The sequence below is a fragment of the Amblyomma mixtum genome, chromosome 7 (genome assembly GCF_055824585.1).
Source record: "Amblyomma mixtum isolate Tamu chromosome 7, ASM5582458v1, whole genome shotgun sequence".
In the NCBI taxonomy this organism is placed as follows: Eukaryota; Metazoa; Arthropoda; class Arachnida; order Ixodida; family Ixodidae; genus Amblyomma; species Amblyomma mixtum.
The window spans coordinates 8,865,318-8,889,299 of record NC_143018.1 but is presented as its reverse complement, the minus strand read 5'-3'; the positions used below and the strand labels follow the sequence as shown (position 1 = coordinate 8,889,299).

General features: G+C 47.6%; 1 protein-coding gene, 1 long non-coding RNA gene and 1 pseudogene across 10 annotated transcripts in view; 1 reads left to right on the top strand and 2 right to left on the bottom strand.

Moving 5' to 3' along the window:
- Positions 1–23,982, bottom strand: part of shot (dystonin-like protein short stop) — a 231,416-nt gene that overhangs the window by 172,358 nt on the left and 35,076 nt on the right. The window lies entirely within an intron of this gene.
- LOC149334921 (uncharacterized) lies at positions 5,603–12,021 on the top strand (annotated as a pseudogene). The gene is made up of 11 exons (XR_016283982.1): positions 5,603–6,248; positions 7,160–7,241; positions 7,323–7,412; positions 7,495–7,671; positions 7,844–8,007; positions 8,172–8,779; positions 9,226–9,412; positions 9,515–9,757; positions 10,850–11,021; positions 11,599–11,747; positions 11,827–12,021. The product of XR_016283982.1 is annotated as an uncharacterized LOC149334921 (transcript).
- On the bottom strand, positions 11,749–16,915 carry LOC149334920 (uncharacterized). Its single transcript, XR_016283981.1, has 3 exons — positions 15,459–16,915; positions 12,047–12,096; positions 11,749–11,954 (listed from the first exon to the last, which is right to left on the bottom strand). It is a non-coding gene; the product is annotated as an uncharacterized LOC149334920 (long non-coding RNA).

Below are 23,982 nucleotides of genomic sequence, written 5' to 3'. Positions count from 1 at the left end.
TAACTGACTCGTGACAGTGACACCAGTGCCGGGGGCACGTATCAGAGCTATTTTGCGGATAATGGTACGCCAGCTAGAAATCACTCACAACCTGAAAAAAAAAAAATGTTATCGCGGCAGCAGACTGACACAACTTCAAACGGCGAGCTCGATGTATTGTTAAGCGCACTGACTGTCTGCGGCTTCGGAGGCATAGTCGTGGCAAAACAAGTCGCGGCAACGTCCGCCAACTCTACGCGCAGTGAGGTCACAAACGTCCATCGTTCGTATCACAGTGAAACCTTATCGTTTGCAAGGCCATCATCAACAGTGCGAAGGTCGTCATCAGGTGCCTTGCATTTGCTTAGGCGTTTTAGGACGAATGTGTACGCACAGAAACAGCGTCCGTGCTCACCACTCTCTGCTGGCTCCATATTTGTAGCTGTCTCCTGGCTATAGTAATAAGTCATTTGAAGATTCGTTATCGCGTTGCTATAATTTAAGAGTTCTTCGATCGTGTGAGTATACAAAGTAGACTTCGAGATCCGGGGGACTTTGTTTCGGGTAAATTCCCGGACGCTTTCAAAATATGACTTATGCTTTCGCACGAATTGTTGATGGAACCATACGCTTTCAATAACCCTGCCATTTTTATGCACATACCAAACGACATAACAGCGCAGTGGGAGGCAGCGCTACATAGTGAGCACCTGGAACATCCAAGCAGACTGATCGACCGGGCCTGAATCGCCGCAGTAGCCGCCGGGGTACTGGACTAGGGGCACTACCCACCTAGCTCGCCAATACTACTCAGCAATAAAAGTTTTACATTAATTAATCTATTCATTCATTATTTATTTATTTGCTCATTTATGCACAATGTGCTGCGAGAAGAAATCGGACCACGCAGGAGAGGGGGACATTTTTCCATCCTCAAAAAGGACTATGCTTATAGAGACAAAAGCAAAAAATCATTAACAAATAAACTATAGCTAAACGTGAAAAGTTGCAAAATAAAGTAGACAATACGTAAGTACGCGCGGCCAGAATACCGATCGCAATCCGCGCACTCGAACTCTAACATGGCGGCGCCCAGATGGAAGTTTCCGAACTGGCATAATTTAATAGCTGATAATGATGATGAATTGAGTTAGTAGCATCATTATAGTAAACGCTATAATTAAGCACCAACGGAGAAGCCGAACCTGAGGCCGTTATCGGGGAAAGAGAGAGACAGGCATATGACCATAGAGAGGTGTGTCTGGTAATTAACCATGCATACTACTTCAGATGACGGAAAGGAAAGTTGAAACGGAATTCAATCATGCATAACACACGCACACTCACAAACGCCCACTATCTGCAGAGGGAGCAGCTGTGTCGAACGCATGGTCGATAATGCCGGAGAGATCGCTCGCCAGCGAAAGCTCACAACGCGCTCGCGGGAAGTTTTGAAAACAGATAAGTTCGTTAGGAGCGACCGAGCGCTTCTCGAAATGCCGCTGGACGGCGCACACTTACCGCGACCGAGTGGAAAGGCCTTTAACGAACCGACGTTCGAGTCAGCTGCGCCCGCAGGGCCAACAAATCGCCTTCGCAGCGTATTCATACCAGGAGTTTAATTCAGGGAAGACTTTCAAAAATAGGCTTTTCGGGGTAAAAATATGGCTTTCGCCGCATAGTATTACGAGTGTTGACGGACACCGGAAAGCCGGAGAACGTCTTCAGTAGTAAGCTGTTAACTAATCTGATAACTAACTTTTTAACTATCATAGCTACGCAACTGGTTGCATTAGACATTTGTAGCCGGTCGTTAGTAATAGCCATATCAGTTTTTAGAATTTCGAAAATGCGATTATCCCCGGCGCTGTGGCTCGACAAAATTTGGCTACATCGTGAAATATTTGCGCTTTCCAAAAGCACTGAGACAAAGCAACCTTTCCAGTGGACATAGCTAGACAAAAAAGCCAAATTTTGTCCAGCCACAGCGCCAAGGGTAATCGCGTTTTATAATTTCCAAAAACTGGCATGGCTATTACAAACGACCGGCTACATTTCTCTAATTGCAACCAGGCGCCTAACTCTGATAGTTAAAAAGTTAATTACTATAAATTAGTTAAGCAGCTTGCAACGATTCACCTGTTTTCTGGTGCCCGCCAACACTGGTAATATTATGCTGAAAAAGCAATATTTTTTCCTTAAAAAAAAATCTACTTTTGAACATTACTTAGTGCGTCCTGAAACGCCTGGTATTATGCTGGCGGCAAGGCCGAACTAACGGCTGCCGACTAAGTATACAGCAGAAGCATGTACACGCCGGTGCTTCCATTTGATCGCCCCAAACACTCCCAAATTCCTCAAGTTGTTTCTCAGTGCTTGTCCCTTCTCAGAAGTGGGCTGAGGCGCTTTGATGCAATGGCATTATAAGTACCGTTCTTGAGGAAAAGTCGGGGCCAGCCGCTCGTGTCGTGAAAAAGCGTCATCGGTCGAGAGAGAGATGACGTAGAAAGAAATTCGCCCAGAAAAAAAAAAGGTGGTCAAGCGCAATCGAACCGCTATCATTTGGGTCACAAGACATATGCCTCAACGCCACGGGGAGCTTTTTTTTTCTTCTTCTTCACTGCCTTTCACAAGACAAAATACACTGCCACCCAACCCCCATCACTAAGGAGCGTTTACTGTTAAGTCGTCCAAGCTTTATTTTATGGGACGCTTCAATATAAGGTTTGGTTTGGTCTATGGAGTTTAACGTCCCAAAGCGACTAAGGCTATGAGAGACGCCGTAGTGGAGGGCTCCGGAAATTTCGACCACCTGGGGTTCTTTAACGTGCACTGACATCGCACAGTACACGGGCCTCTAGAATTTCTCCTCCAAAGAAATTCAACCGCCGCGGCCGGGATCGAACCCGCGTCTTTCGGGCCATCAGCCGAGCACCATAACCACTGAGCCACCGCGGCGGCTAAGGCTCAGTATAAGGCTTGTACCTTAGAGGTGTTGCCTTATATTTCGTTCGTTTTCATTGTTTACCTATGCGTCGCTTCCTGTTTCTCAGAGGGGGCATCTCTTTAATCGGCTTCTCTTTTTGTGCTTTCTAAACTGCTATACTGCTGTAATCCGGGCGTCATGGACTTTCAGGCTGTAGTTAAACAGCTTTCTGCCCAGGCAACCATCCCAGAACTGTGCAAACGTGCGGAAGAATCAAACTGAACCGAGTTGAATTGAATCTCGGCAAAGCTGCTTCCCTGTCATCGAGCCGCTTTCTATATACTTTCTCTCAGCATCACTCGCTCGCTGAAAGGCATCTCTTCTACCCCGTGCTAAGATCGCGCGGTCTCATTGGTCGACGCTCGGCCAATCAGACCGCGCTGAGTCCTTTCCGTAGCCGCTCGAGAAAGCGATCCCCTCCTCCTCCTCCTCCTCCTCCTCCTCCTCTCCTCTCTCTCTTCGCGCAATAAAACCAGCCAATGGTTGGCCACGCTGACAGTGAGGCGACAAATGGCGCGCTGACGTCACGAGGGGTGACGAAGGCCAGACGAAGTATGAAAAGGTTAACGGGACGGGTTTTGAGGGCCTTCAAAACAACTCCAACAGCTCAAAAAGTAGGCCTGTTTATGTTTGTTTTTTTTACTTTCAAGCACTTCTCGCAAGAAAGTAAAGGTGCATGAAAGTAAAACACACATACACGCTTGCAAAACGAGGGGGCGCAATAACGGAAAACCGGGCACACTGAAAACAAGCGGCTTTCAAACATTCCAGGAGACGTTGACGTACGCTCGAAAATAGCCGGCATGTTTTGCTTCCAGGCCCCTCCATTTTTTTTTTTTTCGCAAGTTTTTCCTCCTCCTCACCAAGACGCCGGGCGCATAATTTCGGCAACCGCTGGAGGTTTCCAGCAGCGCGGCATACACACACGCGCGCGCAGACCGAAGAGGAAGACAGGGCGACGCCCGTCAAGTCTGACTGAAATATGCGGGACAATCTCCTCAAGCCATCCCCTTTATACGCCCGCCGCCTTTCGCATCGACGCGGGGTATGGTTGCCAGCTGTTCTAGACTTCCACATATTCAGTGGCGATTCCGTGTTTGACAGTGTTCAATGTGTTCCGAAATTTGAACGCCCATATTTACAAACTTCAAACTCGCCCAATCCGGAAAGATTCAGCCCAAACACTACGCTCTATAGCCTATAGACGAAGCACTTCTGAAAGGCGCCGAGACAAATACGCGGAGGAAGTCGGACGCAGGTTCCGACTCCGCAATGTTCGATTTGGCTCGAGCATTTCGCCTCAAATGATGCACTCCAGCGCAACTCTGGCGTATTTTGAGTGGACGAACCAGAGCAAGTTTTCTCGCTCCGCCGAACCGAAATTCAGTTTTCGAGCTCTGCCGACTGGAATTCGCCATAAGCCACATCACACGGCACTTAGCTTGGTCAACAACTCTCGGTATTTCTGAACCATGATGGAGCTAAAAGTGCTTGTTGGCTAAAAAGATAGGGATAAAAGATAAAAGGCTGGCTCTTTGTCTCCTTGAATAACACCATCTGTCGGGCTAGTTGGTTGCGATCCATATGTATCAGCAGCGCGAACACCACACAGGAAGAAGAAGGAGAAGAAGATAAAGAGCGCTGAACTTCCAACTTTTATTTGAGCAAAAAATTGAACCCGCACTTTTATACACATTTTACCTGGTATGTGTATAAAAGTGCGGGTTCAATTTTTTGCTCAAATAAAAGTTGGAAGTTCAGCGCTCTTTATCTTCTTCTCCTTCTTCTTCCTGTGTGGTGTTCGCGCTGCTGATACATATGGATTTGTCTCCTTGCGCTGCGCTGAATGGCTTCACTCCACACGTCTGCAATAACAAAAATCGGCGCGAATACTTCTGCACCCAGTATACATATTGTATAATGTTTAACAAAAATTATGTAAATGCTTTATACTTCTTGCGACTCCAATGATTACAGTATAATCAAGCACCCAGAGCCAATATACTTTATAAGACTTAGTTCTCACCATTTTTCTTAAATAACTAAGTTATCGCAACCCCATAAGTATAGCATAATAATCTACAACGAAAATATGTAGTGATATCTTCAGCGTTTCCGTTTTATTATTGTTATTACTTACATAGTTACAGATTTATTCTGACATTTATTTTAACTATACAACTGTAAGATCACCTTTCTCGTCTCTTTAGATTTTCTAGCGCCCTAGCACTAAGACACCCACTAACCTATTTTGCCACTGTCTGTCGGCGCCGCGGGCTGCCCGGGAAGAGCACCCCGAGTCGCACAAGCCCCAGCGGGGCTGTGGTACATCGCTTAACCGCTACAGCACTGCGCCAAGAGTGGTATGAGTACTCCCAGTGGCCTATGAATGTACAGTAGAGAATGACCAATTCCGCATGTGTGAGCATTATAGATTTTTATAATAGGGTGACCCTACGTCAAAGTCCCTATTAACCCACTAACCTATCGCGTCATACCCTCTACGGTGAACGTAAGTCCAATTTCGTCGATCTTTGTCTGAAGCCTGCCTGACCTTGAAAACCGAGCCCCGAACCTCGAACCGAAGTGAAAACCGAAGTGCTATCGCATCTAATTCGCATTTGGCTTAAAGGGAGACTGAAGCGGTTTTCAAATCAGCTAATCTTCTAGGGTTTTGAAGTAGTGTCGTTGCTGATCACGCCTGTAAAGTTATTTTTTCGATTTTGGCTAAAACAGTGGCGCAATCACCAATTGTAAGCGCGATGTTTAAATCTCCCGCGTCCCGCGCGACCGCAGGTGAGGAGGATAGCGGAGAGAGAAACCTCGTCCATGTCGGCCAACGTGACGTCATTTTGAGGAGTCGGAGACCGTCCCGTCACCCGCGCGCGCTTTCAGCGCGCGTTGTTCCTCGTGTCAGCCAAGTTTTGAGCACCCGACCACGTGCAGGCGATCTAACATGCGGTACTGCTCTGCATTCGGGTGTACGAGCACCTACGGCCGCGATGATGTCGTCTTCCACACTTTCCCGAAAGATCAAAAGCTCGCAGCGCAGTGGGTCGTTGCTGTGAAGAGGGACAATTTCAAGCCGACCAAAGCAAGCGCACTCTGCTCGAAGCACTTTCGTGACAGCGATTACGAGCTGAGCTTGTCCCTAATGCGATCGCTAGGGGTTTCTGTTAAAGGGGCACGGCTGAAACATGACGCGGTTCCTTCGATATTTTTGCACAAAAGAAGCGCGTCACCACCGCCAAGAAGCGCATTTGCGAAAAGAAGGAAACATGAGGTGAGTGCTTCTACTTCACTACTTTGCGGAAATTCAGGTCTCATCTGTGTGTGAAGCTTTGCATGAAGCGTTGACCGTGATTACCACACGCGGAGGCGACCCCGCGATGGGACAGAGCTGCGCCGCGCGGCTCTATACTAGCGGGTTTACTTTTCTCGCGCAAGGGGATATGCTATAAAAACCCGGCGTTGCGCTAAAAATCACGTAACTCATCAACGCAACACCGATGATGATTATTCGCGTGCGCACGAGACGGGCTACTGAGAAAAGCCCACTGCTGTGCCTGACATGATCGCGGAGCCCCTGCGGAACACTGGCGCGGCCAGGTTGGCCAGGTCTGAGGGCGCGCTGAGCGAGTTTCGGTTCGACGCGTCGAAGCAAAGAAGTATCGAAGCTGTTCACATGCGGCGTCGTGATTTCCTGCCCGTTGCTGCTTCGTCGTGGATCATTAGTTACGCGATCTGAAACGAAAATACTCAATAGAAGTCTGTCTGGTTGCGGGTGCATTTCAAGTGAAAAATGAAATGAAATACGACGTTACGAAACCTAGTCCGTCATAGGGGAATAGCGGGGAGGTACAGCGCACGCGCAAGACAACAACGCCCCTCAGGCAATGGTTCAGCACATGTGCACTGCCCAGCAAACCAGAAACCTCTCCAAGACGTCTAGAAACCTCTCAGAGACGTCTAGCTAGACGTCTCTAAGAGGTTTCTGGTTTGCTGGGTGGCGCCTCAACCGATAGGATCATCCTATTCTAAAACTGTCCAATTACGACGTGTTTACGCAAATGCGATTCGATGATCACCTGACAGCCGAGAACGACATCACATATGCGGTTTTCTCGCCTTAATGGGAAAATTTTGAGAGTAAAGAGCAATTCCACAAATTCAGTACGCATTTTATCCTTTCAGGTTCTTGCAGAACTGCTTCAAGAAGGATCAACTATGGAAACACTTGATCCAGAATTGGACAGTCCCTCTGGTAACCAAACAGGTAATGATTCTACATTCAGTCTGAACATTTAGTTATACATGCTATCCCGTGCATCAAATCATATCTCAGTCTGTGTTGCAGACGTCACAACAGAAGCTGAAGCAGATTTGTGTGCAATGTCACATGAAAACTTTGGCGAGGAAAACTCGCCAAGTACCCTCGCTCTCACAGGTAATGACCAATGTTCAGCAAGCACAGTAATGCAAGGCATTGATCCCTTACACATTACATGATAACCTGCTCATTATTGCAGATGCAGCACAATATGATGGGCCACTGGAGGTCAAACTGACCGAGTCCTGTGACAGAAGACACAAGTGTGTCCAAGCAATGGTGCGGCCAGCGACACAAAGCACAGCTGTACAGGCATGTGTGAAAAAAAGCATGGCATCACGCCGCACTCAGACAAAACTGCAAACTGTATCTATTGGTATGTGCCTCTACATTCAGCGTACATTTTTGATGCATGCATTTGTGCAGTAATGATGGGGGAGGGGGCAAAGCACTATAAAGATTGTCAGTTCTAAAAATTCTGCATATTCCATGTTGCGTCCAGTGGTAATAAATAATAAATGCAGCTGCACATATCGCACGACTTTTAGGCATTCAGGTTGGTAGCCCCATGATAGATGCAGCCACTCAAAAGAGCATGCCGACCCAAAGAGAGGCCAGCGAAAGCGACGATGACAACACAGAAGACGAAGGAGCCGATCAGAACTACGATGATGAGGACTACAGCCCATGTGAAGGATTTGAAGAGAGGTATGTTATTTATTAGCAGTATGACGAAAAGCTAACAGTACGCTTAAAATGCTGTTTGCCCTACTTTTAATGTGGTGCCATAAACATTCACTCCAAATTTTTTCATACAAGCTTGCATGTTTACGCTGTCCAGTGTGATTGAAAATTTGCCTATTCTTTTTCAGGCAGGGATGTGCTGGAAGCTGCACAGATGAACCTGGCAACAGAATTTTTTTGGTGCAGGAGAAGTACCTGCGAAAACTTTTCAAGTTGTGCACAGAGTGCCTCGCACCTCGTACAGTCTCATTCGAGTGTGAGGGCACACTTTTAAAGGTTTATGGGCAGTGTGCATCTGGTCATTTCATTTACTGGTGCAATCAAGACATCACAAAACAGCAGCCGATGCTCAACCTGAAGCTTTGCGCAGCAGTTCTCTTTTCCGGAAGCAACCCAACAGCTGTGCTTAGAATGCTGGCTTCAGTTGGTGTACCGGTTGTGAGCAACAGGACATTTTTTGCAATCCAGCGTTCATATCTGTGGCCTGCAATTGACAGGGTAAGAAGTCATCGTGAAGAAGTTTCCAGCTTTTCTTGCATGGCCAAGGTTCAATGCGCACTATTTTTTTTTTTCAGGTTTGGAAAGAAGAGCAGAGAAGTCTGCTGCAAGAGCTGCAAGGCCAACAAGTAAAACTTGCTGGAGATGGACGGGCTGATTCACCAGGATATAGTGCTAAATATGGCACGTATACTCTGTTGGACGTTGAACGCCACAAAGTCTTGCATTCTGAAGTCGTGCAGGTGCGTTTCCACTTTGCTACAACAAGATTCTGTAAATTTCTATAGTTCACTAACGCTGACAAATGAATTGTAACACAACACTTAAATATCATGAATTCTTTCAACAGCACACGCATTATTGTGGGTTTAGCTTTGAATCCCCATGCTGGTAGATGAACGGTTTATGGGGGTTTAATGTCCCAAAGCAACTCAGGCTATGAGGGATGCTGTAGTGAAGGGCTCCAGAAATTTTGACCACCCGAGGTTGTGCATTGACATTGCACAGTACATACGCCTGAAGCATAAGCACAGGACTGCCATTGTTAGCAATACAAACAGTCATTTTCGTAAAAAATAGTACATAACAGCTGGGAAGCAGAGGCCTCAATACATGCATTTTTTTTTTTTTGAATTGGTAGACATGCAGCGCATCAAACTCAATATCCTTTGCCATTATCATTCCACAGTCTAATGATGCTGGCGGCAGCTGTCGCATGGAGTTAGAGGGCCTGAAACAAGGCCTTGCTTTTCTGGAGAGTGAGAACATCAACGTTACAGTGCTGGTGACCGACCGTCACACACAAATCAAGTGCTTTCTTCGCAACAACAAATCTTCAATCACCCACGAGTTCGATGTGTGGCACATGGAAAAAGGTATCCAGCAGCTGCAGTTTTACGGTGGCTGCTGATAAAATGTTATTTTCAGCGCATTTATGGAATATATCATGTTCAATTTATATCTAATATGCCTTTTAGGTGTCACCAAGAAGCTGCATACCGCTGCGAAACAAAAGAGCTGCAACGAACTTGCACCTTGGATTAAGTCTGTGTGCAACCATATGTATTGGGCGGCAGCATCCAGCAAAGGCCAAGCACAACTCATTGTGCCCAAATGGCTGTCCCTTCTTAATCACATAAGGGACATCCACACACACGACCAGGCATCATTCCCCACGTGTTTGCACGGCGACTTAGCACCCAAGCAGTGGCTCAGAGAAGGTATATTGCATTTTGCATTGAAAATACGGCAAAGGCCCCACTGAAGCATAATTAGTAACATCTAACTACGATATATAAAATGACAAAATTCCAGTAAGAGAGGGTGTCAGGAAGGAAGGCACAATCTCTAGAGTACTATTCAATGCGTGTTTACGGAAGGTATTTACAAACCTCGAATGAGATCTAACGGACGATAAGAGTTAATGGAGAACACCTTTGCAATTTGCTGACGACACTGCCTTGCTAAAGAACTCTCAACAAACTGCAAAGCATGATCGATGACCTTGACAGGCAAACAAGAACAGTGGGTCTGAAAGCTTTATGCACAGAACTTAAGCAAGATTCAACAGCCTCTGAAGGGAACAGTGGCTATACGATAGGCACCGAAGCCTTAAAAGTGGGAAGGGAAGAGATCTAATTAGTGTAGGTAATTACTGCAGATCCATACCATGAGAGTGAAAGATATTGGATAATAAGAATAGGGCACAGTGCATTTGGCAGGTATGCTTATACCATGAATGGTAATTTACCGGTATCCCTCAAGAGGAAATTGTACAACAGCCGTGTCTTACCAGTACTCATGGCGGAGAAAAAAAATTAACGAAAAGGGTTGAACTTAAACTGAGTACAATGCTGCAAGCAGCAGAAAGCGAGAAGAGTAACATTATGATATGAAGAGAGCAGAGTGGGTCGGTAAACAAATTCGAGTTAGCGACATCCTAGTAGAAACCAAGAGCAAATGGCAGGGCATGCAGTGGAGAGGCTGCACAACTAATAGTCGTTCAGGGTAATAGACTGGATTCCAAGATTTTAGCAACCTGCGCAGTGCAGCAGGATTTCAGGATTTACATGATAAGCTTCATGAACTAAATAAATAACATTTGTTTAAATTTCTTACATACAACTTATTACAGTGCACCTCAAATTCCAGTGTGTTTATTATAAGTATAAGAACTTATAAGATGCTCATTACTGAAAACGAGTTTATTTACAGGTGCGCTGAAATTCAGTTTAACTGGTTGATTCACGAGCATACAGCAAGCCACACGTTTAGAGCTTTACAAAAAGATGACAATGACTGTTTCTTTCTAGAATCAAAGGCTTTCCAGAAGCTTCGAGACGTTGCAATGTCTAAAGCCCTTCTGCAAGACATGCCACGGCTGTCAACAGGATACCAAACTTATGGATTAGAGGCTTTTCATAGCCTTCTAGTGCATTTTGCACCGAAGACCTACCACTATTCATATTCTGGAATGAGGGCTAGGTAAGCTGTCTTCTGTCTGCTTTTACATTGAGAAGACACCAATATCACAAAATAATTATGAACGTTGGCGCAAATGTTAAACATGCATCTGTAGAAAAAGTGAAAGGCATGTAGGTGTGTGCCACAACTATGTGAAAAGGTGCCCACTTTAAATTAGATTTACTGAAATTTTCAATAGCTGCATCTTTTCTTACATCTTCTCAACAGATTTAAAAACACATTTGACCGAATCAGAAGGGATTCTACATGCCGACACTTTGTGAGCATGCAGAGTGCCTGCTGTGTTCACCATGCAAGCATTGCATTTTCATTTTCAATCCGCCTGGCAACTGAGGTGACGCTTTGTTTGCACAGATCTTCACAAGTAGCACTATGCTTTGTCACAGTGTTTTCATCATGCGTGCTCATGGTACTTTCAAGCACTAATTGCTGGCATGGTGTTATGCTTAACATCCATCAGTGACCTCCTATTGTCGCATAATCTTTATAGTTAGACTGTTTACATAGGTTACAAGTCCTGAGGGTGAACGTTTGCGGATACCCTTTTCACATGGTCCTGTTTGTTTAACTTTTTCAGGACCCAACTCGCTGCACTTCACTACAATGAAAACAGCGGACGTGGTCAGGCACGCACAAAGGATGGCACACTTCGATGGTGTGTGCGTTACCCAAAGGCAGCAGGTGGTGACCCAATAGCTTGTCCAATAAAGGAGCCACCCACTCATGGTAAGCTTGCACCACCTAGTTTATTTGATCCCGAAGAAAGTGAATATTGCACAACCTATGAGATAAAATGCTCACACAGGCTACGTCACACGCCTCCTCGACATGATTGTGGCTATGGCTGAGAGCATGGAGCCTCAGGAGAGGAAAACTGCTCCAGAATCTCGACCGCCACTCAGCAGCAGCTTTCCAAAGGTCCCAAAGGAGAAGCTGGTTGAGGAAAGAAAGTCAAGGTTCAACAGACAATGAGCAGTTTCACATGACATGCAGAGAAAGTACTGGTAAGTAGTATGGGGGTTTACCTGATGTCCAAAATCTGAATGTGAGTTGAGCAGCCAAAGCCCTTGAGACACTGTGACAGGTAAAAATATATAGCAAAGGATATGATGACATGCACTGTATACTTTCATAAGGGGAACCAGTTACTAAAATGTTTGGTTCATCAAAAACAAAATGAAAAGCAGATATCACTAAACACAAGAAGGTAGAGTAGAATCATGCAGCCACTAGAAAGGATGCAGACCACTGTGCACAATATGCTGGGGATTGCGTAGATTATACGGGAAAAGAATGCAACCGTGATAACCGCTTTAGTGCCTCTATTTTCTCAATGGCATTTGTTGTTTCTTTAGCTTTTTTTTTCATTTTACTGTTTTATTGCCACTGTTCATATCTGATTCTGTTGCACTTTGTTTGGAAAGGGGGGGAGGGGTCAGTTTTTGCAATCTTTTCATGTTAGTATAGCCATTAACCTGCTTCTCTCCTACCTGTAGGTCACAGGCCCCATGGCCAGACAAGAGGCCTTTGAAGCCCAAGACCTTCCCACCCTCCTCACTCCACACCCCATCATAATCCTAGTCCCCCCTCTTTAGAGTGAAGGGCCTATACAACCCCTGCCAATGATGACCGCACTTGACCCGACAAAGACAAGTCCTCTTGTTGGAACGTCCGTCGCTGGACTGAGGCTCTTCCTTCATTTTAATTTTTCAAGATTTCCGTCTGCCGTACTTCTTATCTGCCACTATAAAAGATGAACCAGCGCACTAATGGCTACTTATTTAGCAGCCAATGCTGTCTTCCAGAAAATATTACCAGTGATCATAAGCTAAATGACACACCATAAGCTAAATGACAGTATCTCATGTGCATGATCTTAAAAGCTTTATGCTTCTGCATTTCTTGACAGTTTGCAGGTTAGCACAAAAGAGAACTTCAATCATTTTGCCTAGTGTGCTTCATGGAATGGTCATTTTGTTTGTCAAAGCAGGCAAAAAATTTTTCTTGGCACCTTTCTGCTCTGCATTTGTGCGGTAAACATGTAGTTGCAATTTTTTGGACCTGAGTGACTGGAAGGGCAATGATGGTGAAGGAAGTGGCACAGGGCACTTTCACAGCTAGTAGTTCAGTATGTTGGCCCTTGACTAGAGCACTTTCCACCAGACTGTGGACATAGCTCAATTTTTCACAAAATTTATTTGAATGATAATGTATCCGTCATTGTGTTCAGTGTTCCTTGGATGCCTACGTCCAACCATTTAACCAGGCATGAACTGCAAACAGACCAACTAGCTCAATCCAAAGCCATGCTAGGAAGACAGCTAGATGCCAGGCCAGACTAAAAAGGAAAGTTTCACTTATTACAGATCTTCAGAAGGTGCTTTTTTGTTCGTGACACAAGTGGCTTTTGCACTGCCGACAGACTTCTAACATGCTTTTTCCTTTCTTGCTGTGACAGTATTTAATTTATTGTATAATTTGCAGCAGCAATTCTGACATGATTAGAGTTTTGCTGCTTTAGCTTGCTCTTCTAAGTGTTTGATAAGCCAAAGAGACCTTCTCTCTTATTTCAATTCTGTGAACAATTGTCTACTGTGCATACATATGCTACTAGCGTATAATTACTGCGCAGAGTCTTCATGCTTGTATTTATGCGCACGACTTTGAAAGAAAATTTTAGCTGAGATAAAATTTTATTTGAAGTGAATCTGTGAACTCACTCAGCTGTAGAAGCTACGACTTTTTTAATCCCTGCAGCTGCATCTTGCAAGGCGGTGCTGGTTCATTTATGCCTGTTTTATTTTTTTTATGTCATGCTGGAAAGCCTCATGTGATCCAGGATTTTAGGGCGGCGTCATCAACTCCGTGTAAAGGAATGAAGTTTCACCAACTCGGACATACTTCCTTGACAGTGGTGGCAATAAATGCCACAATGTCAGTAATCAGTGTAGAAAAATGCAACTTGCTCTTATTTCAACATGTACCAAGCTGCTTTGCTGCAGCTGGCATAGTGAATCGTCACAAGCAGTTCACTGAAACGTTGGATGCCAGGAGGTCGTCACCGACTGCCTGTAGCAGAACAAAGCTCAGCCAGCTTGTACATGACTGCTCATCGGCAGTGGGGATTGACAGAAGCTACAACCCGTGTAATCCCTGCTGTCTTATCTTGCAGGTTGGTATTGGGACACAATTATCCTGTGCAACGTCGCTGAATGGTAAGGGACGTTGTGCTAATCATCACAAATGAAAAACAAAAAAAGAGAAATAAGAATACTTATTCCTGACAGCAAAGTAGAATAAAACTGTTTTTTTGCTGTATGGTTTCTCCATGCCAGTCACGTTAGTGCCAGGTTCGTGCACAGTGATTGCAAGAAAACCTGCCAGAAACTCGGCAGACCCTGATGAAATAGTCTGCACTGCAAACAGCACTTTTTCTTGCTCTCACTTTGCAAAAACCTCAAGCACTGAGGCCAACACACTCCTCTACAGAAACCACCTCTAAAAAGGTGCTTTCTTTCAGACTGTGTCAAAGACACAACTTGGTAGAAACAGCTGACTGTTTCTCATATGTTTTCAGATGACCTAAACACCAGGTATGCTGCATGTCACTGTAGCCTGTGAATGAAAAGTGTTAAAACTTCCCCCAAGGTTGACTCAAATTTCTCACTCATTATTGGAGCATTTTTTTATTGTGCAGTGGAAACTTCAGTGCAGTAGCCGCACATAGCAGGTATCTCCTAGCGATTTCTGACAATAGATAAGTGCAGTAGAAGTATTCATCTTCTATGCTGTGCATGCATACAAACACCTGCTATGAAAGAGTAATATTACAGCCACAACGAAAACACGGTTATCACCGACTGGGTGCCACCCTACATGCGAACAAACCGCATACCGGCATCGGACACTCACCGGAAAGCTTTTTCGGGAATGGCACCGGCCGGCGCATGCACAACGAGTGCACTGTGGGCAGCTCCTTTCGAAAGGGAGGCCTCTGCCGACGGCTACGAGCCTTGGCTTAGTACATGTGAGCTAGCGAACTCGCCTTTTCGTTGCATCAAGCTTCGGGTATAATTTCCGCTCTCCAGCGCTACCAAGCAATATTGCGAATCACATCACAGCAGACGAACGCACTTTGATCATGCACATGTAAGAGGTGCTATGGCCAGGCGAGAAATATACGGCTGGAATATACGGTCGCGGGTTTTTTCTCACGCCATGCCATGACACGATCGACAACACACCGCAGGGCAAGCGAAAGCAAACACATTCGGGTTTCGTCGTTTCTGCGAAGTAGGCGCACCGTCATGACCTTCCGAATCTTCCTCGGAGTCTTAAAGACTCCGTGAAAGTGGCTTATCACGGTAAAGTTCTCGGACAATCGTCTAGTTTCTGCCAATAACGACATGCAACCCCAAAAAATGCCGTACTACGTACCAGAGCAAGTTTCCAACGGCGGTAGACGTTCCCGGCTGGTCTTCGCTCTCCGCAATGGACGATACTGCGTCGTTCTTGGGCGCAACAAGTACGAACACATACAGCGAAACCCCCATGTTCACGTGAGTGTCAAAAGTGTCTTACAATCGCTTTTACAACACCGCGAAGAGGTGCAATCTGCACGCAACGCAGCCTACGCAGCGCGGCCAGTCCTCAAAATTACGTCACGTCACATTGGCCAATCGCAGGCGGCGGCGCGACCCGCGACGAGCCCCGAGGCGCCGGCTGCATATTTCTGCTAAAAATGACAATTAGTGCTTGTTTTAAACCCAATTTCAGTTCGAAATTCGAGTTTGCAGCATCAAAAACTATAAGGTGCCGTCGCAAGCCCGATTTTTTCAAAAAGTGCTTCAGTCTCCCTTTAAGCAAGCTAAGTCGGCCGCCATTTTTTTTATTGCCCCCTGCTTCATTGTTTATTTTAAACTGGATTAAGCCCTTTGTGGCCTAAGCGGTCAGAGCAGCTAGGCAATTTTTATTTCTTCACTTCACTTCACTTCACTTAATTCACCTTAAAGACCCCCTTCTGGGGGTATTACATAAGGGGTGGGTTAATATATTCAACAATAATAAATACATGTCATTGCAGTACGATACAGGTGGTTACAGCGGATAAGAATGAAGATGGGCACGCGATGGAGGCAACATCGGCGGGGAGGGCATTCCAGTCAACAATGGTGCGGGGAAAAAAGGAACCTGAAAAAGTTGCAGTGCGCGACAGAGGCCGGGCAATCTGAAACGGGTGCGCAGTGTGGTGAGATATGCGGGTCGGATGAGAAATGTAAGGCGTCTGATTCAGAGTGCTATGGAAAAACTTGTGGAGCAAACACATGCAGGCGACGCGACGACGAGCTTCAAGGCTTTCGAGACCGGAATTATTCTTTAGAGATTAAACGCTGATCGTATATGAATATGCAGAATGAACGAAGCGAATGGCGCGGTTCTGAACTGATTCGAGTGCATCTGTTAGGTATATCTGGGTGGATTCCAGATGGGACTGGCGTACTCGGGTTTAGGTCTAATAAAGGTTTTGTAAGCTAGAGGTTTCTGACTTTTTATTGGGCCTGCCCGCCATCTAGGGAGCGAGCCCAGCAGCCACGAAGCGGGATCCGCTGAGCATCCGAGGCGCAAGTTTCGGAAGGGGTACGCCGGGCGATAAGAGGGAGAGGGAGAAAGCGTTCGGGCCGAGCGCGTGTAAGCCGATGCGCACCGCCAGGGCCACTGGCTTCGCCCGATAGCCCGCATTAAACGCAAAGCGCGTCTAATTCGCCGGCCGAAGCGCGCGCGTGCGGTCGCCGACCTGCGGCGAGCGTCCATGCGTCGCCGTGCGCTTCGGCGGGGGTCTCGGCGCCACAGGGCACGCGCGCAGCGCTGCCAAAGGCGCATCAGCCAATCAGGCGACGCGAACTCCCCCCCCCCCCCCCCCCCCCAACTCCCTCTCACCCGTTGGTGAATGACCACCGACTACGACATCTTATGCCTGCCAACGCACGGACGTACCCGTAGGGAAAGGATACAAGTAACCTTGCGAACATGTCTTCGAAAAGATACCGCATTCAAAGCGTGTGTCACTACTGCGTCGTGCCAAATTAAGATGCTGAAGAGAGGGCTAAAAGTGCGCAGTTAAACCGGTTTTACAAGACTCGTGGGCGCGGAACACGTATACCAACTCAGCTGCCCCAGAGTAAACATGCGCACTTGGTACGGACGAGTCACACTCAGCTACAACTGGGATGGAGGTGTCCCGACAGCCGTTTTCGCCTCCCGGAAAATAATTATTCAAGTGACAACGCCGCACGGTTACTTCCATTGAGGCCAGATGTCGGAAGAAGCAGCCGCGACATTCCTCGCAAAAGATTTTGACACTGACAGCAAAACAGCGAAAGATGCACCGCTAGTCTCCATGTTTCTCGAATGAGCAAATCGCTGGACCCAGATAAGAGCTCATATCGGACCAGAACGAGCGTCAAAGATGCGACTATATGCGAAGGCATACAAAGGAAGAGGTAAAGAAAAAAAAAAAAAGAGACAACCTTCAGAGATGACTGCGACGAGGTCTGTACGGACGGCTGTCCCTGCGGACGGGTTCGCCAATACTGCACGCTTTTATTGACGCAAGGGTGTACAGCCTTTTCTCCCCCTTTCCTACAGCGCGTATATACTCAATGGGCAGCAGCAGGCAGCACGCGATCGTGACGCGTAGTCGGGGCGCCGCGCCCGATCACGGAAGGAACAAGATGTGGACCGTCGGGGTATTTAAAAGTGGATCGGCCAATCGCGGCACGACTGCGGGTCGCCGCCACACGTTCCCGCGTCACGACGCCGCGTACGCGCCACAGCTGCTCTCTCACGCGTCGGCCGCCGCCGCTATTTCTTGCCGGCTTCCTCCGCCAGCCCTGCATGCAGCCGCTTTCCCCGCGTTCGGCCCCTGCTGCCTCGGCTGCCAGGGCCGAGCTTCAAACGCTCGAGTTCAGACGGCGGGGGTGAAACGCGCGTGCCTGGCGTGAATGTGTATACAAATGTACCGTGCCGTGCGGTCTATAAGCCGGGTTCATACATCCACCGTTTCTTCACAACCTATCCACAAATTTGCTTACAGGCAGGTTTCACCGAACCCCCCCCCCCAACCCCCCCCCCCCCCTTTTCACTTGTTTTTTTTTTCTTCAGAATATTCAAGCACTCTAGTCGTCCCTCTCCCAAATTCATTATTATTTTCTTTAACATCTACGTCCCCACCGACCATCTCTTCTAATTTTTTCTTATTATAGCGTCAGCTAATGTATATATTGCCACCTGGTGTTCTCAGGTGGCGCTGAAGTGTCTTCGAAGACGTTGAAGTGTCTCGCGCTGGCTGGCTGCCGTATTCTGCCGGTTAGCGACCTGTCGCCCTATCTTCCGTTACAATATAATGTAGCCACCTATAGTCAATTTAAGTCTGCAATGAAGCTCCGCCCACATTCATCCTCCGTGCACAGAATTCCTCCACGACGAAAAAGTAGTACGCTGTTTAAGCGTTTCTTGTTACCTAAACAAGAAGCTAGCCGCAGAAAAAAAGATTATGAGTTCTAGAATTTTGATATGTGGATTGTTTGATATAGTCTGATTTCGTTCACTGTTGCGACTGGCCAGCGGAGTAAATACAGGACGCCGCGAATCGCGGCCCAGTGTTAGCAACTGCTGTTTTTTTAAGCTGTATCCTACTATAATGCATTTGTCGTTGAACCACGAATACGAGGGTGTAAACAGCTACGCAACTTCCCACAAATTGCAGCAAGTGGAATGGAAGTTACGTTAGCGGATGCTTCCAAAAGTGTGCTCTCGAAATCCGCGTAGTTAGTGGAAGCCATTGCTCCTGTACTGTTCCGCTCCAGTGCGAACAAGCTGTGAGACGGAGTATATACGTCGCGAGCCTTCTTTCGAGTAGCCTGCGGACGAGGTCTATATCGCGCCAGCGCCTGATAAAAGATCCGCGGTATCTCGAACGCAGCGAAAGCAGATCACTCACTCAGAGAAAACAGATTTCTCATCGTCGCACTGGGATAAAAAAGAGAAGTGGCGACGATGAGAGGGACTATTCCACAAGTACCCCACTCCCCTCTATCACGTCTCCGTTCTTTAGACACACTGGTAGACGTGCGTCCCTCGAAGTTCAGGGGCACCCGCACTATGTACTACCTCTGACCAGTGGTCAGTGACGACATACGACGCCGAAGCAATTAACGATGGCCAAATTTTTTACCGAATCCTCCACTACTATAACAGCCCTTCTTTCTCTCTTTCTTCGTTCACTCCCTACTCTACCCCTTTCCTCGCGGTGCAGTTGATGTGTCCACCGAGGAGTGAGACAGTTACTGCGCACTCTCCTTTCCTCAAAAGCAATTCCTTACTATCGAAATTGTAATTAGTAGTGGCAGCATTAGCATCACCACTAACGCCTCGATCATCGCACTGTTCGCCTCGAATTTCTTGCCGCCCAGTCTGCAAGGCCTCCCCTCCGGCTCTGTGCAGGAAGTGAGAAATCCGCCACCGTCGAGACACACTGCACCGCTCGGGGTTTGCGACACACCAGCCGTCCGGCCGGCGCCTCGAAACGTTCTTTCATTTCTCGGAATGCGATGATATCCGCGTCTATTTCAGACGCCGTCGTGGCGCCGAGTTTCGTTTAAAGCGAGAAACTACCGATGAGTCGCGACCGCCTCCTGTTTTTGAGGCGCATGACGCCACGCGCATGGTAGCAGGATGACGACGCGCCGACGGCCGCCAGCGAGTTTTATGCAGTACAATCATCGTCCGCCAGTGTCACCATTTTGCTGTACGTCACACCTAATCCCAACAGGATTCAGTCATGCGTGCGATTTTCTTCTATTTTTAAACCAGGGCAGTCGCTTCCACAGCAGCTGCTTGTGCCCGCGCTTACGAACTCCCTCGACAAGCACAACATGCACCTGCCCCGGTTCGCAATAACGCCCCCTCAGACTGCCGCACACCTGCCAACACGCTTCTACGTCTATGTAGCGGGGCACACGCACACACTGTACGAGAGAATACAGTACTGTATCCTCTCTCCCTCTCTTACCCAACATGCTTTACAAGAATGCAGACCGGCCGGAAGACCACTCTGCGAGTGGCACCTTCGCGGCATTTGCCTTTTCTCTCTCTCTCACTCGCACTAACTAACAACGACACTCACGACTTGCGTTCGAACTCGCGACCACTCATTTGCATTCGCACTCACCTCGTCCCCAGACTCACGGGCTTATACCACTAACGTTCACTCACACTCCTTTATCACACACCCGGGCATAAAGTACGCGCGAGCTCACGAGTGCGACTGTGCCGGCCTGCGCATTCACTGCAGGCACAAACACAATACTCGCAACAACAGTGCCGCGGGGCAACAATGTGCCGATTTTCCGCCGCATTTATTCGGAGGCACCTGAGGCGCATAAACCGAACGCCTGTGTATACAGAAACGCCGGACGCGGCCGGTGGGCATAGTATACCGTCCAGCTCCCCGCAAAAGAACGCGGCGGACAGGCGAAGCAGCAGCAGCAGCCACTGCGCCGTCCCGATCAACGCCCACGTATGCTACGCACCGGGCACGCCACCCTTTTTCTTCCTGCTGGCGCCTCTTTCACGGCGCACAATGGGAAAGACAGGCAGTGCAGCTCGACCCAGATCCTCGCGCACAGCAGTAACGGCACAAAGGGAGGGGGAGTATACCAGATCGGGCGCAACGTTGTACAGCGCGCGGGGTTTATTTAAAGCAGCCGATTCCCGGCGTGACAAAAGGCAGTGGCGAAGAAAAAAAAAAAAGAACAATAATAATAAAATGATACTAGTATCCATATTTCAGAGTCACGGGGCCGACAGTGGACGCAGAGTCCGAAGGCTCTCTCACTACCACTCCTGGGTTATCCGTATAGCTGTCCGGCAGCAAATTCCATCGCCTCAAGTAGCGACACGTACACAAGGATAGGAATGGAGGCAGCCAAAAGGGCATGCAACTTGAACAGCAATCGTTTCCATTACAGTCCCTGGGTAGGTATTCAGGTAGGAATAAGACTTTGTGAAAATTATGCAGAGGAAAAGACAGCGTCATCGTCGATGCTAGTTCGTTAAAGAGAACTTCATCTACAGCGAGAATGCCAGTATGACGAAGTAGGCCACCCCAGACGAGGATTCGTATTTGACTTGGCTATAGTGTTGGGTCGAAAACGCGGATTATGCCTCCAAATCCGTAGCTGCGCCGCGATGCCCTCCACTGTGCGCGGATTAAATTATTTTAATAGTGCATTTTTCCCTACTTCAATAAATTTACCTCAAGGCTTGTGTGCTGGTATGCATACTTTCACAGCATTTCTTCGAGGTGTGACGCCGCGAGAAGAGTCATATTCTTATGGCCGAATACTTCTTGGTTGGCGACAACCACAGATTGCGTCGATGGCGCCGAAATTCTTTTCGAAATCTCTGGTTATTAACAAATCACCGCCAATACTATAGACGGTACGCGCTTCGTATGTCCAGTCTAAAAGCATGAGCACGGAGGTTCGACGCAGGCGAATGTATGGATGTAGCATGTTTATGTTGTGTTTAAATGTCTTCACGACATTATATGCCCTTTCCAGAATGCTTACAAAGGGTGTTTGTTCTCACATTTTATGACTCCGGCAATACAAAATGGTGTCTCAGCGAAACATGCGCATATGTTGATTGTATTGTGTTTCAGAGTGTATGTTTAGAACCTGTGGCATACAAGTCACTGTTCACGCATATATATATATATATATATATATATATATATATATATATATATATATATATATATATATATATATATATATATATATATATATATATATATATATATATATATATATATAGTGTGTGTGAGTGCATTCAATTTCACCGATCAATTAGTTACGTAAACACAATAAAAAGTAATCTAGGAATCAATTTGTGTGAAACAGGCCTGGATACTCGTCTGTGACAGCCTTTGCACAACCTACATGGTTAATGACATGTGTCGGTGTTTGTGTTGCAGACACCAGTTTTATGAGTTTTATGCGCGGCTACTAACCGCGATGCGAGTGCCAGCCAGTGTGGCGTGTGTGTGTGTGCGTGTAGACATCACCCGTGAAACTTATTGTACTATGCCATCTTCATCCTCCATTCGCACTTTCCTTTTCCTCCTCTTCCCCTTCCCCTGTGTGGAGTAGCAGGCCAGGGCCATGTTACCACCGGCCGACCTCTCCACCTTTTCCTCATTAAAATACATTTCTCTCTCACTCTAGGAATCAATTGGTTCTCACAAGGCAAGGTATAGTGCAAGGTATAATGCAAACTAAACATCTTATTTTAAACAAAATAAGCATTTGTGAAAGGCCAAGCAATAACGCAGAAACGAATTCTTAGAGTGACCGGCAAAAATCATCCGCCTGCATGCTCGTTATTCGCGTATGTTAAGCTACAGGTTTCTATGAGACGTGAACTGGCTCCCTCAATTTATCTCAAACGTTCCTTACGAGTATTCAGAGTTACTGCGGATTGCTCCGGCCAAATCGGTGAAATCCGCGGCGATTTCTTGTTTTCCCAATGACCTTAGATCAGTTGATCAGCTTTTGGAACGAATCAAACCTGCATAACGAGTCTGGCCCTGTTCAACAGCATCAACAATTTCAGCTGTGATCGATGACTTCGGTCGTCCTTGAAAAGGCAGAGCAGTTTTCATCCACAGTGGGAAGTGTTAAATTCAACGGTGCACTTGACACACCTAACTTTATGCCACTGAACGTGCAAGAAACGGATTTGCAATCCAATAACTAGATATAATTGACTGCCTGCCGATTGGATGCAGCACCGTACAATCGATAGCGGCGCACGGGCGAAGCTTGCGGTCTCAACAGCCCAAGATGGCAGCGCCCATCACAACTAAAGCTTTAATCATAACATGAGATGATGGCTGGTAGTTAGTGGCGCCACCTGACGCAACACATAATAAACATGCAACGAATACCACGGCCGGGATGGACTGAAGAGCGCTCCGCCGGCGCCGCCCCAGCCCGGCCGTGCGAATACAACACAATTTGCCAGTTCCTGCACGATCCGAAACTCCTTGTCCTCAAGATGCAAGCCAGAAAGCGAGCCGATATTCAGTCAGCCGAAGGCGGCAACACCTCGGCGCATCTCCGCACCAACGTCGCCAGAATCGAGCATGCGTGACGACGCGAGTTGCTCCAAGAGGAAGGAAGGGGGTGGAGAGTGCGAAAGAGGGCGAGAGGCTGTGTCGGCCATTGTCGCGCGCGCGCGAAACCGTTCGCTCGACGGACGCTCAAAACGAAAGCCACCCCCCCCCCCCCCCCCTCACTCATCCTCCCCCCTTTTTTTTTGCGCAATGTGCCACGGGTGGTGGAGGTCCGGGGAACTGAGGGGGGGGGGGGGGGGGGGGGGCCTTGTCCTTCTCTCGCTTTCGCCGAGCGGAACGAAGACCGAGGAGGATGGAGAGATGGGGAGAGACGGCGGAAGAAGAGCGAGGCTGCTCACACGCAACCGGAAGTGGACGCACCGGTTGCCGTGTCTGCCGCTCCAGCTGTCGAGCAGCGAGAAGGACCGGGCCTCATCCTCCTCACCACCCTCCTCCCTCCTATCGCTCACTCACGTCCGCGGAAAAACAAACAACCAACAAAAGGAAGAAGAGAGCGCGCAGCCCCTTGCATCACGCAGTGACGCAACCCGCTTGGGCGGGGTCACTCTTCGACCGAGCGGCTGTCGGCCGTGAAGACTCGGGGCCTCGGATTCGGAAAGAGGGTGCTTCGAATGAGAGCACCGCTTTGAGTCACCGAGTGAACTGGCTAGCGGGATACGAGGCTGCAGATGGAGACAACAGCAAAAGGAACAAAAAAAAAAAACGAATGAAAGAAATGGGAAGACGTACACGTCCGCACAAGTGCGGTCACCATCGATCGCG